Below are 12364 nucleotides of genomic sequence, written 5' to 3'. Positions count from 1 at the left end.
ATGATATATGGAGGATGAAGTGGAATACACCTCGAAGTTCTGTGCAAGCGAAGTATTATGACGAGAACCCGCACAACTAAATAATATCCAAGAAAACACTTACCTATCTATTCCGTTTTTCACGTATTGGGCACGAAGTAAAACTTCCTTCCAGAACGAAAAAACAGCTTAACCTCAATAAACGGTTTCGGCAAATCGTTACTTTTTCCCGAGATGAATTGTACCGTTTTGTTTAGAACAATCCAGGTCAACTTCACCTCGCTACGGGGCAAGTTTTACCTTATTTGGATTTACCTTTTTTTCTAGGTGAATTATACTTTTTTATTCAGCTCAATTCAGATGAATTTCACCTCGCTACGAGGTAAGATTTACCTTTTTTGGATTCACCTTTTTCTTCGTGAATTGTACCTTTTTTCAAACCTCGATTCAGGTAAATTTTACCGCGCGGTGTGTTTCACCTCAAAGAGGTAGAAGTTACCTCTTTGGCTTTTCACCTTGCTATCTCGGTTAATTTTACCTTTTTTATTATTTTCAGTGAGAGTTAAACTGGTTGAACTCAACCCTCATCATCCGTCCCAGAAATAGTTACCCGTTAGAGCTCCTGGAATGTCAATTTGACACTCCTGACTAAAACCGCTATATCTCTCTTCTTTCTCAACCGATTTTTACAAAATTTATAGTTTTGGAAACCTCGAAATATCACTCTTTTTTTGTTAAGAATCGCAGCGCTTATGTAATTACACCACTAGAATAGGTATGAAACTGCCTTTCTGGTGAATATGAATTTATTGAGGAAATCTATCTATGTATGTGTCTATCTACACAGAAAAAATTATTTTCTGTAATATTACAGTAAATATCCTGTAACAAAAAGGAGCAGGACATTTACTGTAATTTAACAGGTCGAAAAAAAATTACGTGCCAGTAATTTTCAAGTGCACATTTTTTTTACAGTATGATTTGAAATTACAGGACTGTAATTTAAAGCCATGTACAGTGTACAGGGTTGTAGTTCGTATTTTATTTTTAACTTTATATTTATGAATATAATTAATGAATTAAATAAATGAAACATAATAAATACTATAACGCAAGTATTTTCCGATGCTATTCATGGTCATTTTATTATTCAATAATAAAAAAATCTTTTCCTCCGGCTTGAAGTAAGGACAAAAAAAATTCCACTGTCTAACATAGCGTTACAATATTTTGAGGTGATTTAGCATGAGTATGAAAAATTAAAATAGTCTTATCCAACCATCCATAACTCGATGCCTTCAATTAGCCTTCAACAAACACTTGATCTCGAGCCATCTGGAACGCGGTATCGTTGCGGCCATCTTAGGTTTCTCGACACATCCGGTGGAAACAGAGGTGGATTTCCGTGAGAATATCGTTCAGGGCTAAACCTTTATTGGATTTCAGCTCTTAGATTTCTGAAACAAAAGATTGTAAATTTAGAATTTTTATAGAAATTTTGAAAAAAAAGGTAACATACTTTCGAAAGTCTCCCGAAAACTTTCAACATTCAGCTACTAATTAACGATCCAGGCGTGAAAGAATCTTCGCTGCTGCTAGCTAACTGCAAACCGGAACGGGGGGAGTCTGACTGCAAAGTCAGTATAATCTTGCTCAGGTAGTCACAGGTGATACGAAACCGCATATTATCTTGTCGGTATGCATTCTGATGATATGCCTCAAGGAATTCTGTGCGACATTGGTCATGGCATCGGCTTCATCAGCTTATAGGCGCCGGAAAAGATGATTTGGAGTCAAGGAAAAAAAAAAGGGTTTCTCCCGCACAACGTTGATACTAAGATCGTCCGCGGTGCTCAGTTCCAGCACCATCTGGTTGAAGGATTAGAGCTTGTAAAACAGCCGGGTACATACAAGAAAGGTACTAGGACCTAAAATCAAAATTGGTAAAATTTTGATTTGTTTAGGATCAAATCTAAATTTTCACAGCAGTTCATCTCAAATACATCGTCTGTAACATTTCACCTTGCGCGGCATTAACTTCGAAGTTTTCGTAGTTATAACATAATGACTGTTGCTGCTACTACTACCTACTATGCATATAAGGAACATGATTTAGATTCTCAACAGTTTTTTAGCTATTCGTTGACGTTTTAAGCTTACTAGAATAATAAACTATTTTGAAGTTCAAAACTAAATTCTTGAGGTGCGCAAGGAGTCATTACTCGGTGTTTGTTGGCGTTGTTGGATCCTTCGGTGAGATGTGATTATTGGTCATGAATTGTGAAAAGGTCCTCATCCAATCTGTGAAATATAGAAATATAAACATTTAAAAAGATTTTATTTAATTTTAAGCAATTAAAAGCAATCAAACGCCCAGAGGTAAGAATTTACACAAAATTCTCTGATATATTATTCAGTGGGATAAACAAAAGTAATTTCCCAGGACAAAAAAAATTAAGGTTCATTGGTATTTATTTTAATTTTTAAGTAGTTTACTTATAAATTAATTTAAATTTTTTATAATTTGTTTTTTGGGGATTTTCATTTTATTGGATGATTCATCCAATCCGATTAATTCAAGTCAGTTTTATTGTTTCATTCAGTTATTATGGTTATTGTTTGGAATGCATTCTAACTAAAAATTCATTATACTTTTTTTGTGAAACTGTAAATTATGTTTTTATACATGTATTTTCACTATTTATGCAGCACTAACTGATCTAAAATTACCACCAAACTTACAATAATTGAAAAAACATCAACGTCTATCTGTTTCTCAGTCCTGGGTCGTTGATACGGAGGCGCGAGTGGCATATTTCTACTATTAAATTCTAGTTTCCTTTGCAGAACCATCCGGAGTCGTTGCTGCTATTGCCGGTAAACTTTGTTAATGGTTCTGTAAAGGCAAACAAAAAAGTAAATAAATACTATTAGGTATGCCCTTCCCTTCATATATTTAACTTGCCGGTAGTAACATTTATGGATTTTCACCACCACGATTTCCACCTCCGGTCATCACTACTCATTGAATTGGTTGCTGCAATCTCACGGTCATACCCTTATTTGTTTGAATTATTTTCCACCTCAATGGTGTGTTAATATGAGCGTTCAATGACTACTAAAATACAACTAATTAGTTAAGACCCTTATAAAGACAAAAAAAAGCTTACCTCGTTCAAAATCGAAACTTATTATTTCCTGTACACCACCCAGCTTTCCGATCTATTCCAGCATCATATTAAGCATCGTTCTCGGTCACCCATCCACAGCGATCATTCTGCTTGGTGGAAAAACACTCACATCCGGTCCTTAACCGCATAGACTCCATCGAGTGCCAGCTCACTGGCTGGCCGGAAGTTTTGTCCATTCTTGATGACCAGCTAGCCGAATTCCGAGTGGAGCGTTCGGATAGTTGGTAGAGCTCATGATTCTTCGGTTAGATGGTTGCATCCAGATCCAGACCGATGCCAACCCAATGTTTTTCTGCATCCCATCCAGCTGATTTTTTTTGCCATTCCTATGGACTGCTAGAAGCGGAAAAAGTTGTGTGAAGAAGAAATAATATACAACTAGGCAGAATATTGCAAACGTTACCTGTTTTCGAACCACAACCGAAGCTTATTTTCCCGGACTTTACGGACTGCTCGGAAATATTTATATAAACATCCGGCTGATCAGCTGTTTGAGCACAGTTGATAAATAATCTGCAGCAATCTTCGGTGCCAGTTGTTCTGACTTTCCCTTATTAATATTTACTGATTCTCAAAATTTCAAAAACTATAAAAAATCCAAATTAAGTCCCTCTGACCACTTAATGTTCGTTGATTATTATCTTATTCTTGACTCAACATTATGATTCAATAGCAGTTTACTGACTAAACCTGTTGACAAATATTTACTATTATGGTTAAATAAACTGAAATCCCAAAATTTTAAAAAAGGTAAACAAATTTACAAAAGTTGAATTAAAACTTCTAATATAATATTAAGTTATTTAAAGATTTTTTCTAAATGTATCTTATCTCCTGGCATCTTTGGCAGAACCGCAGATTCAGCAAAAACAAGATGGTTAGATAATGAGTATCGGTATAAACCGTATAAACCTTGCATAAAAAGATAAAAAGTAGGGCAGATGCAGAATGTATAGAAACTCAGGTACGCGATTTCACTGCTCTCGCTTACATACGTGGTTGAGTAGCCCAGAAAAAATGTTATGAGTTCACGATTCCGATGATATTAAAGCTTTAGGGATTAAAGCTAGGGATTTGAATGAAAATCTAATAATGAAATATGGTTCATCTAAAATAATTATCGAAATTATTGCCACATGTTTCCAAAAAACCATTCCAAATTTTAAGAGCTCAATACAAAAATAAAACACATGGGAATAACCTTTTTGGTAGAAACATCCTTACTCTAAAAAAGATTATATGGGATTTTTTTAAGAATAAGTATTAACAAAAGTTTTACAATATACTGTACAATATTCTCTACTTTGATGATGAACGACTAATCCATTTGAAATTAATGGAATATTATACCTTCACATCTAGGTACATAGCTATCCCATCCTGATTCAGCCTGCCCTACATTTCAAATCGCCCTTTTCTAAATTCGGTACCGAAATGTTTATTTTTTCGCGTTTTCTAAAAAAAGCGAATTTCGAGAATCCTGAAAATAACAAAGTTTAGATTGTAAGGTAAGTTTTCATGTAATTATTTCTGTATTCATAATTTGAAAAACATTAATCAACGCAGGATGCACAGCCGGTTGAGCATAAAACCAATGCACATCGCCAAATCGAAAAGTGATGGATATTCAAGCCACGGTGAAAATAATATTGTCGTTTAATCCCAGAAGCGAAGTTTTCGTCATCATCAGCGACGGCTACATCACTGACGACACTTTATTTAGGATTGCTGCCACAAAAACACTGGAAACAGGTTTGAGTTCCATTTCATTTCTCACAAATTAGTATACCTTAAAATTTTGCTTCAGAAGTATCACGCTAAATCGTTGTATTTTTAAAGAATATGACCAGTGATATGACTTTCCCTGAAAGCTGTTGAAAAAAAGTAAGATCGTTATCGATTTTAGTAAAGGACGAATGTGCCAACATCGCTGTTTTGAGGAAATCGCATTTAATATTTAACAGTTCCTCATGCAAGCTCCTAGCAAAAAAATATTATTTTGTTTGTCTAACATCTTTAAATTAAAATATTTTTTGATAAGTATGTTTAATCAAAATGTTGGTCCTTGAGCGTACTTTTTCACTCAGCTTAAAGCTTGATTTATTAACATTTAGAAAAACGCTCTTTTAAAAAATCGATACCGATACGATTCTAATAAATTTGCTTGCTTTTTTAGTCAATTCATATTCAGGATTTAAAATAAGGTCTTAAAATGCTTCATTACTTACTGTTCATCGAACTGGATGTTCTGTGGCAGCATCCGAATATTGTGATGATGTCAAATCTTTCGTGTGCCTGACATTATGTGTGGAGGAATTATTTCCAAAACGAGAGACCCTGGAATTTAAAAAGAATCATAAATTTGAAGTTCTTTAGACAAACTTGGCTACGTGGATATCAATCATGTTCAGTTGCTCTCGTACGCTCTCGATATCGATAACCTCGATAACGGATGACTGCAGCATGCATTTGTATAACCGTTGAGAAATGGGTGAACCACTGCTGATGCAACATTTCGGAGTTTGACAGGAAAACTCTGAAGGCCCGATGCAGCCGGATGTTCCCTTTCTAAGCCACCCGGTGACTGTCCCGTTTCACAGCGATCTGTCCCGTTCTTTGACTCTCCTCCAACATGAAGTTTCGGCCGCTTCGGACCAAGGACCAAGGAAGCGCGCCTACTAAGCCATTGCTTGACGGAATCAATCGACATGTATGGAAACAAGTCTACTCGTGCTGTCCTCACATCACATTCCATTGGCAAACTAGTCACTGCTGTGTTTACAATTGATGCTTAATTTCAATTTAAAATCTGTACCAATTAATGTTCAGAATCCGCGCAACGAACATTCACAAACACTAGCCACAATCGCTCAAAATTTTACAGTCCTGAAATTCAAAACCGACCTGTAAAGAATGCTCTCACTTAAAAATAAATGCTTCGAACTGTAAAACTACAGTACATGTCCTGCTCCTTTTTGTTACAGGACATTCACTGTAATATTCAATGATTTTATATTTACTTTTCAACCTATCAATAGAAAATTACGTGATTTCGAAATTACAGGTTGTATTATTTTAAAGCTAACCATTTTCAATGACACGTAAGATTCAAAATTTTTTTCTGTGTATGTATGTAGGGGGAAAGTGTTCCTAAATGGGCCTATTGGGTAAAATGCGTCTACGGCCGTTTGACGAAATGGCTGACAAGACAACATATATAATCAATGCATTTTGAGGTTAATATCAAATAAGTAATAAAACCAATATACCTCACTCTTCAAAAAACAAGGCGACACATCAACCATGCCATCATGTGGAGAAAGTTCCAACTATCACGTATAAACTTCGACGATCTGAACTACTTTTGGCGGTTTCTGACTTGTAGGTGCTGTTGTCGCTTGGGGTGGTGATGTTGGTACCACTGACAACACTAACATGACACTTAGAACAAAAATTCAACCATTTTCTGTCTAATTTTTTGTTGTCAGATTTTGCAGGTTCGCAATATCGACGGCAGGTGGCGAACCAGAAAAATTTGACAAAAAATGCCCTGTAGGAAAAATGGTCCTGTTAAGCCCGATTTTATCGTAGAAATTGCGTGTTTTATTCTTAATGTTGGGTGTCATTTCCTAACTGGGATAGCATTTCTTCAAATCGATCGATGCCCACTCTGTAATCGTCATTGCATACCGTTGGAAAAATTATCCAGAAAACGAAATCGAGTGTCCAGTCAGTATGGTCAGTGTTGGTACTATCAGTGACTTCAGTAGAAACTTTCGTCAGTAGGTGGTGCTGACATGCGTGTCCTCGATTAGATGTATGGAGAAGGCTGACAGTGACGTATATTTGTTTTACTATATTTGGTGATATGCTTTGAACATAAGACAAGAAAAAATGTAATGAATCTACCAACTCAAAAAAAAAAATAAATAAAAATCCACACAAGGTTTTGATACCATCTTATATTTCGACTTTTAAAAATTATACGAAAAGAAGCTCAAAGCAAAAACTTGGGTGATTTTTATTTCTAATTCAAATGAACTTGAAAAGTAAAACAAATTTAAGTTTTTATGACAGTTTCATAAGGGTTAAAAAGTGTATTAAGGGAGTGTTTTTGTATGCCCCCATCATGTTTGTAAAATGCCTCTATCCTAAAATAACAGGTTTATTAGAATTGAATTGACATATTAAAAAAGAATTAAAGATCTCACAACAGATATGATAGTTTTTCTTATGGATGAATTGCCTCCATAAGAGGCATATGGAGTCCATATGATGGCAACCCTAACTTTTGTTTCATTCTATAAAGTTATAAATGAAATAGATTTTTATAAAACTTAAGCTTTGTCGTATAAAAGTTATCAGTTTCTAGCATTTCCAATGAAATTATACGGAAACATTGCCAAAAAAAACAGAAATTTTGCCTAAAATAGAAATAGGCGCATTTAGCCCGCGCGGTTTGAGGTTCAGCAATTTTGACAATAGTTAGAATAAGTTCTTAAACTGAAGTGAATTTCAACATAAAAATTATTCCAATGTATAGAAAACAGATGTCTTCTCATGTGTATATAGTTTTTGTACAAATATTCGATGTTGATATTTGATTAAATCAGTATTCTGCTTAGTATGCGCATATAGCCCGCTTCTCCCCTATGTATGTTAGTTATCCACCATGGGTGCACGGATTCACCGCAGTTTCTGCCTAAGTATGTGTTCACATGCATTCTTTTAGATTATTCAGATCGACGAATCTCTAATGCAAAGCGTACACCATAAACGGACCCCATGGCTTCGTATGAACTGCTATGGTTGAAAGTATTGTGTTGATGTAAGGTATATTTTGGAAGAACAAATCAATAAGGTGGGCTAGTTTACTGACAGGTATTCCGGCATCCGTGTATATACCTACCCAGCTGGCAAGCTGATTGAACATTCTCATTATATAGTCTGTTATAAGAGAAAAGACATCTTACCTGTCGGCCACTTATGGGATTTGAACCCAAAAGTTCTCTTGCCGATACCGAGAATCGAACCCAGTACGCCTGGCATACCAAAACCAGACTCGAGCCAGCCTATCCGCTAGACCACATCGGCGCTAGGATAGTTTTGTTCAATTTTTCGGCTTTAGTGGTAAAAGTGTGGTGTTTGGTTTGAAAAACCGTCTAGTTTTGATTTCTGCTGATGTAAATAGTTTAAGCCTGTGATCATCGTACCCGTTATTCAGTTATTTATGTATAAAATATTGATTATTATAGACGACTTTGCAGCGAGTGCTTTCTTGTACATCGGTGTCGCTGTTAGTTCGGATGATTTGTTCTATGTCTGCAAACAGATGGAAAAACAAAGTTTTTGCTAGTGAAGTGTGTAGGAGGGAAAATTTTGGACCCAAACTTAGGAAAAGTTTGACCTCCTTTGGCAGTGTTGCAATATGGAGTGCCTTGGAATCTTGCAATAGGCATCTAGTGTTTGTTCTCGTTTAACGGCTTTCGGTGAACATCGAGCGGTGAAGTTTTGCATTTGTTGTTTTTTTATATTTCTGTTTCACGGTTTCGCCGGAACAGTTTTTAGGAAGTGATAATACTTTCACGGATGTTGTTATCAGCAGACTGATCGACGAGCGCGGATAGGTGCTGTTGCTTCGTTTTTCATTTTCGAAGTTTCAGAAAAGCGTCTTCAAGTTCGATGTTTATGCAGCAGCAACACACAGTGCCATCTTGCTCCCACATATACGAAAGTATGTGAATGATTTATTTCTGATTTTGCCCGAACACACTATAGAATCTGTTCAAAAAGTTTTCAACTCTCAACATAATAACATTCAATTTACTGTTGAAGTTGAAAAAGAACAATCATTACCTTTTCTGGACATGATGCTACACCGATGCGAAAATGGAAAAATCATCACCGACTGGTAGCTACATGAAACCGATCGCGTCTGATAGATTTTCAAACTTCTCTTCCTTCCATCCACTTAATCAAAAACTAAACGTTGCAATCAATTTAGCTAAACTTGTTTCACTTTTTTCTTCTCGAACAAATAAGAACGAATACAACCAAATCATTTGAACAAACCTGAGGTTGGACGATTATCCGATTGGATTGATTAATAGGATCATAAACCGTCTCAATGAAAAGGATAACACCCAAACAGCTATGGTAGCGGAAGATAAGAAACTTCCACATTCGCTCACAAATATACCCAGCAAACATAACATCGCATTAGAAATGTCAGCTCAACTCGTTAACAATGTTAATGCGAATCGTAACTCCTACCAAACCAAGTAAATGATCGTAAAAATGGTTAGTTAAAGTCTACCGACTCGTATATGACAAAAGTCCGCCATGTTTGCAAATTTGTCTCCCGCGTGCAGGATTCAAATGAGAAAACAACCTTGTTGTTCTCTTTGCGATAAGCAGTGCAGCCAGATTTCTAAAAATCAGAGGGTCCATTTGGATAAACTGGCCAATGAGAGAAGCAGCAAATATTGTCGCTGGCAACGGTTTGCATGCATTGAGAGCAAAACTTACGCTCTCTCGCATACTGTCAGGATGTGCGGTAAAAGGTGTTGTATATCGTCCAATTTTTACACAAAATGAAGAATAAACTCAAAACATAAAAACACCAACACAGAAAAACGAATCCAACAACACCCAGTAAACAATAGCATACACTAGCTGAACCAGATCAAAGTAAAACAAACAGTGGAAAGTGGTGGCTGTGAAAAATCGAGGCAGTGAAAATTTAATTCAAAAATAGGGGGATGTACGAATTTTGACACAGTAAGTCAGATAGCACTACTTAACACTAGAATCGAAAATTATTCACAAAAATTATTTTAACAGAACAAACGATAGCTTTATCTGATCAGCCGAATCAAACCTGACAAGAAATACGACTCATTGTAGGTAAAAATCAAATGCACCATTCATTTCAGCATTTTTCAAATAATTCAACACATAAGAAAATAAACCAAAAACCTAAAACTAAAAACACAGAAACACAAATCCACCAACATTCAGAAAACAATAGCACAAACTAGTTGTAACAGATCAAACCAAAACCAAAAGTGAAAAGTAGTAATTGTGAAAAATCGATACTGCGGAAATTAAATCATGAAAAAAGGAGGAAGTACGGATTTTTACACGGTAAGTCAGACAGCACTACAAAACACTAAAAAAAACATATTAATCACAAAACATTGTAACAGATACAAATGACAGCTTTACCCGATCAACCGAATCAAACCTGACAAGAAATACGACACATTTTAGGTAGGTAATAATCAGTTAATTTTGTGAAGACTTTTTGAAATTTGGTTAACACACAATAAACATTTCAATCCCTGATGACGACCTTATATGGATTGAAACGTTAGAACGTTAAATAAATAATCGTTTTTGCTATTTGAACAGACTGAAACCCGAAAAAATCGCTTTAAATTCAATAACTATGGTTAAAAAAATCGTAAATATTTCCAGTTTCTTAAAAACATTTGAAATTTCAATGAGTTCGTTGAGAGGCTGGTAACTTCAATATTGTTTTAAAATTTTTGAACTTTTTTTCTTTTCTCAGTAGCAATCAGTTGTATACTTTACGAGTACATATGACATTTAAAAATCTATGGTGAATATGGTAATGAGGTGTCTCAAGAGGGCAGTGATAAAATTTTTGATTCGGATCAACGGTAATATGATTGCTGATGATTTAATCGACAATTCGAACGAGAATCTGGAGGAATATATATGACAAAAACGGAACATGAGGACAAATACATTATTTAGAAAAATAATGACCCAAACAAAAAGTGTAGAAAACAGCAGTACATATTCTTTTGATCTACATGGCCCAAACCGATCGTGTGGCTAACCCTAGCTCGAAAGTGAATTCTATCGAGAGTTTGTGGACGTTTTTTTTTACAAAAAGGTAAACAAAAAAACTCCACCCAAGGAATATCTACGAAACCTTACAAAAATATGCAAAGCGTGGTTAGTATATTATCAAAGCCTAAGTTATCAAACTGATTACTACTAAATTAAGAAGAACAAAATTAAAATTAAATTTTAATTTTATGAAGTGATTTAATCACCGTAATTTATGTTTGTTACTTTATTCTATCGGTCTTATCGATGAAATGTGATGTCCTTTTAAGTAGAGATATCTCAAGATTATGAAATTTTATGGATGTATAGAAAATTACAAGAAAGGAAGGATGGTGAAATTGAGCGGGTAGAATTTATTTAGAAGCATTATCATCACATATCAACAAAGTTCAGCACCAGCAAACTACTATGAAGTGGTAGATGCAGATAGAGATGCATCTACCATCACACATTAGTAGGCCAAGCGTGGTTTGCCCCACAAGCGGAAAACTTGCAGTGCGAACGAGCAAAAAGATGATACGATCGATAGTCTCTTCATAGAATAAAAAAACAACTTTGGCTAAAAAAATCAAAATAAACACGACACAATAGCATCGGTGGTAGTTTACTATCAGACTATCGACCGTGAGCAGTTAATCTCGTGAGCAAGACTAAAGTCCAAAAGTACACTTGACTCTTGAATGAATACTGCTTCAGTGGGTAACTGTACCCATCATAAAGACAAAGTCGCAAATAAACACGAATTATTGAAGCGGCTTTTACCGTTCAAACAAATAAAAAAAACAGCACTTCTGCCAGCAATCCCGAGGAATCACTCCGATTCGAAGCCGGTCGACAGGGAATAAGAATGAAATATCAATTATCTAACGCCATTATGCACGGCAACCGGAATAAATTTTACGCCATTCAGAGCAAACGCACCAATAAGTGAGTATACGCGGCCCGGTTTTGCTCATTTCAGCGGACCGGTTTTGGGATACACACTCTTTCGTGCACCGGACGGTAGCATAATTATTTTCAAATTTAGCATTGCACTGAGAAAATTTTTGAAGAAAATCTAAATCTTGAATTAATACGTACCGAGTAAATTTTCGTAGTCGTCTGTTTTTTGCTGAAATTTCGATGAATGTTGGTCTTAAAAGGGCCTGGGGGTGTTGGAAGTTATTTGACGGGATAGCTGCTATACGTATCGTGACGTCAAAGTCTACATCCTGGTTGAACATGCCATACAGCAGCAGCAAGGCCAAGCAGCTTCGAACACCAGCAATCGGGTCCGATGACGGATGCAGCAAGAACTTCCGAGCAGGATGTTT

Source organism: Uranotaenia lowii, chromosome 3 (genome assembly GCF_029784155.1).
Source record: "Uranotaenia lowii strain MFRU-FL chromosome 3, ASM2978415v1, whole genome shotgun sequence".
NCBI lineage: Eukaryota > Metazoa > Arthropoda > Insecta > Diptera > Culicidae > Uranotaenia > Uranotaenia lowii.
The sequence above is the reverse complement of the archived record's forward strand: the minus strand, read 5'-3'. Positions refer to the sequence as shown.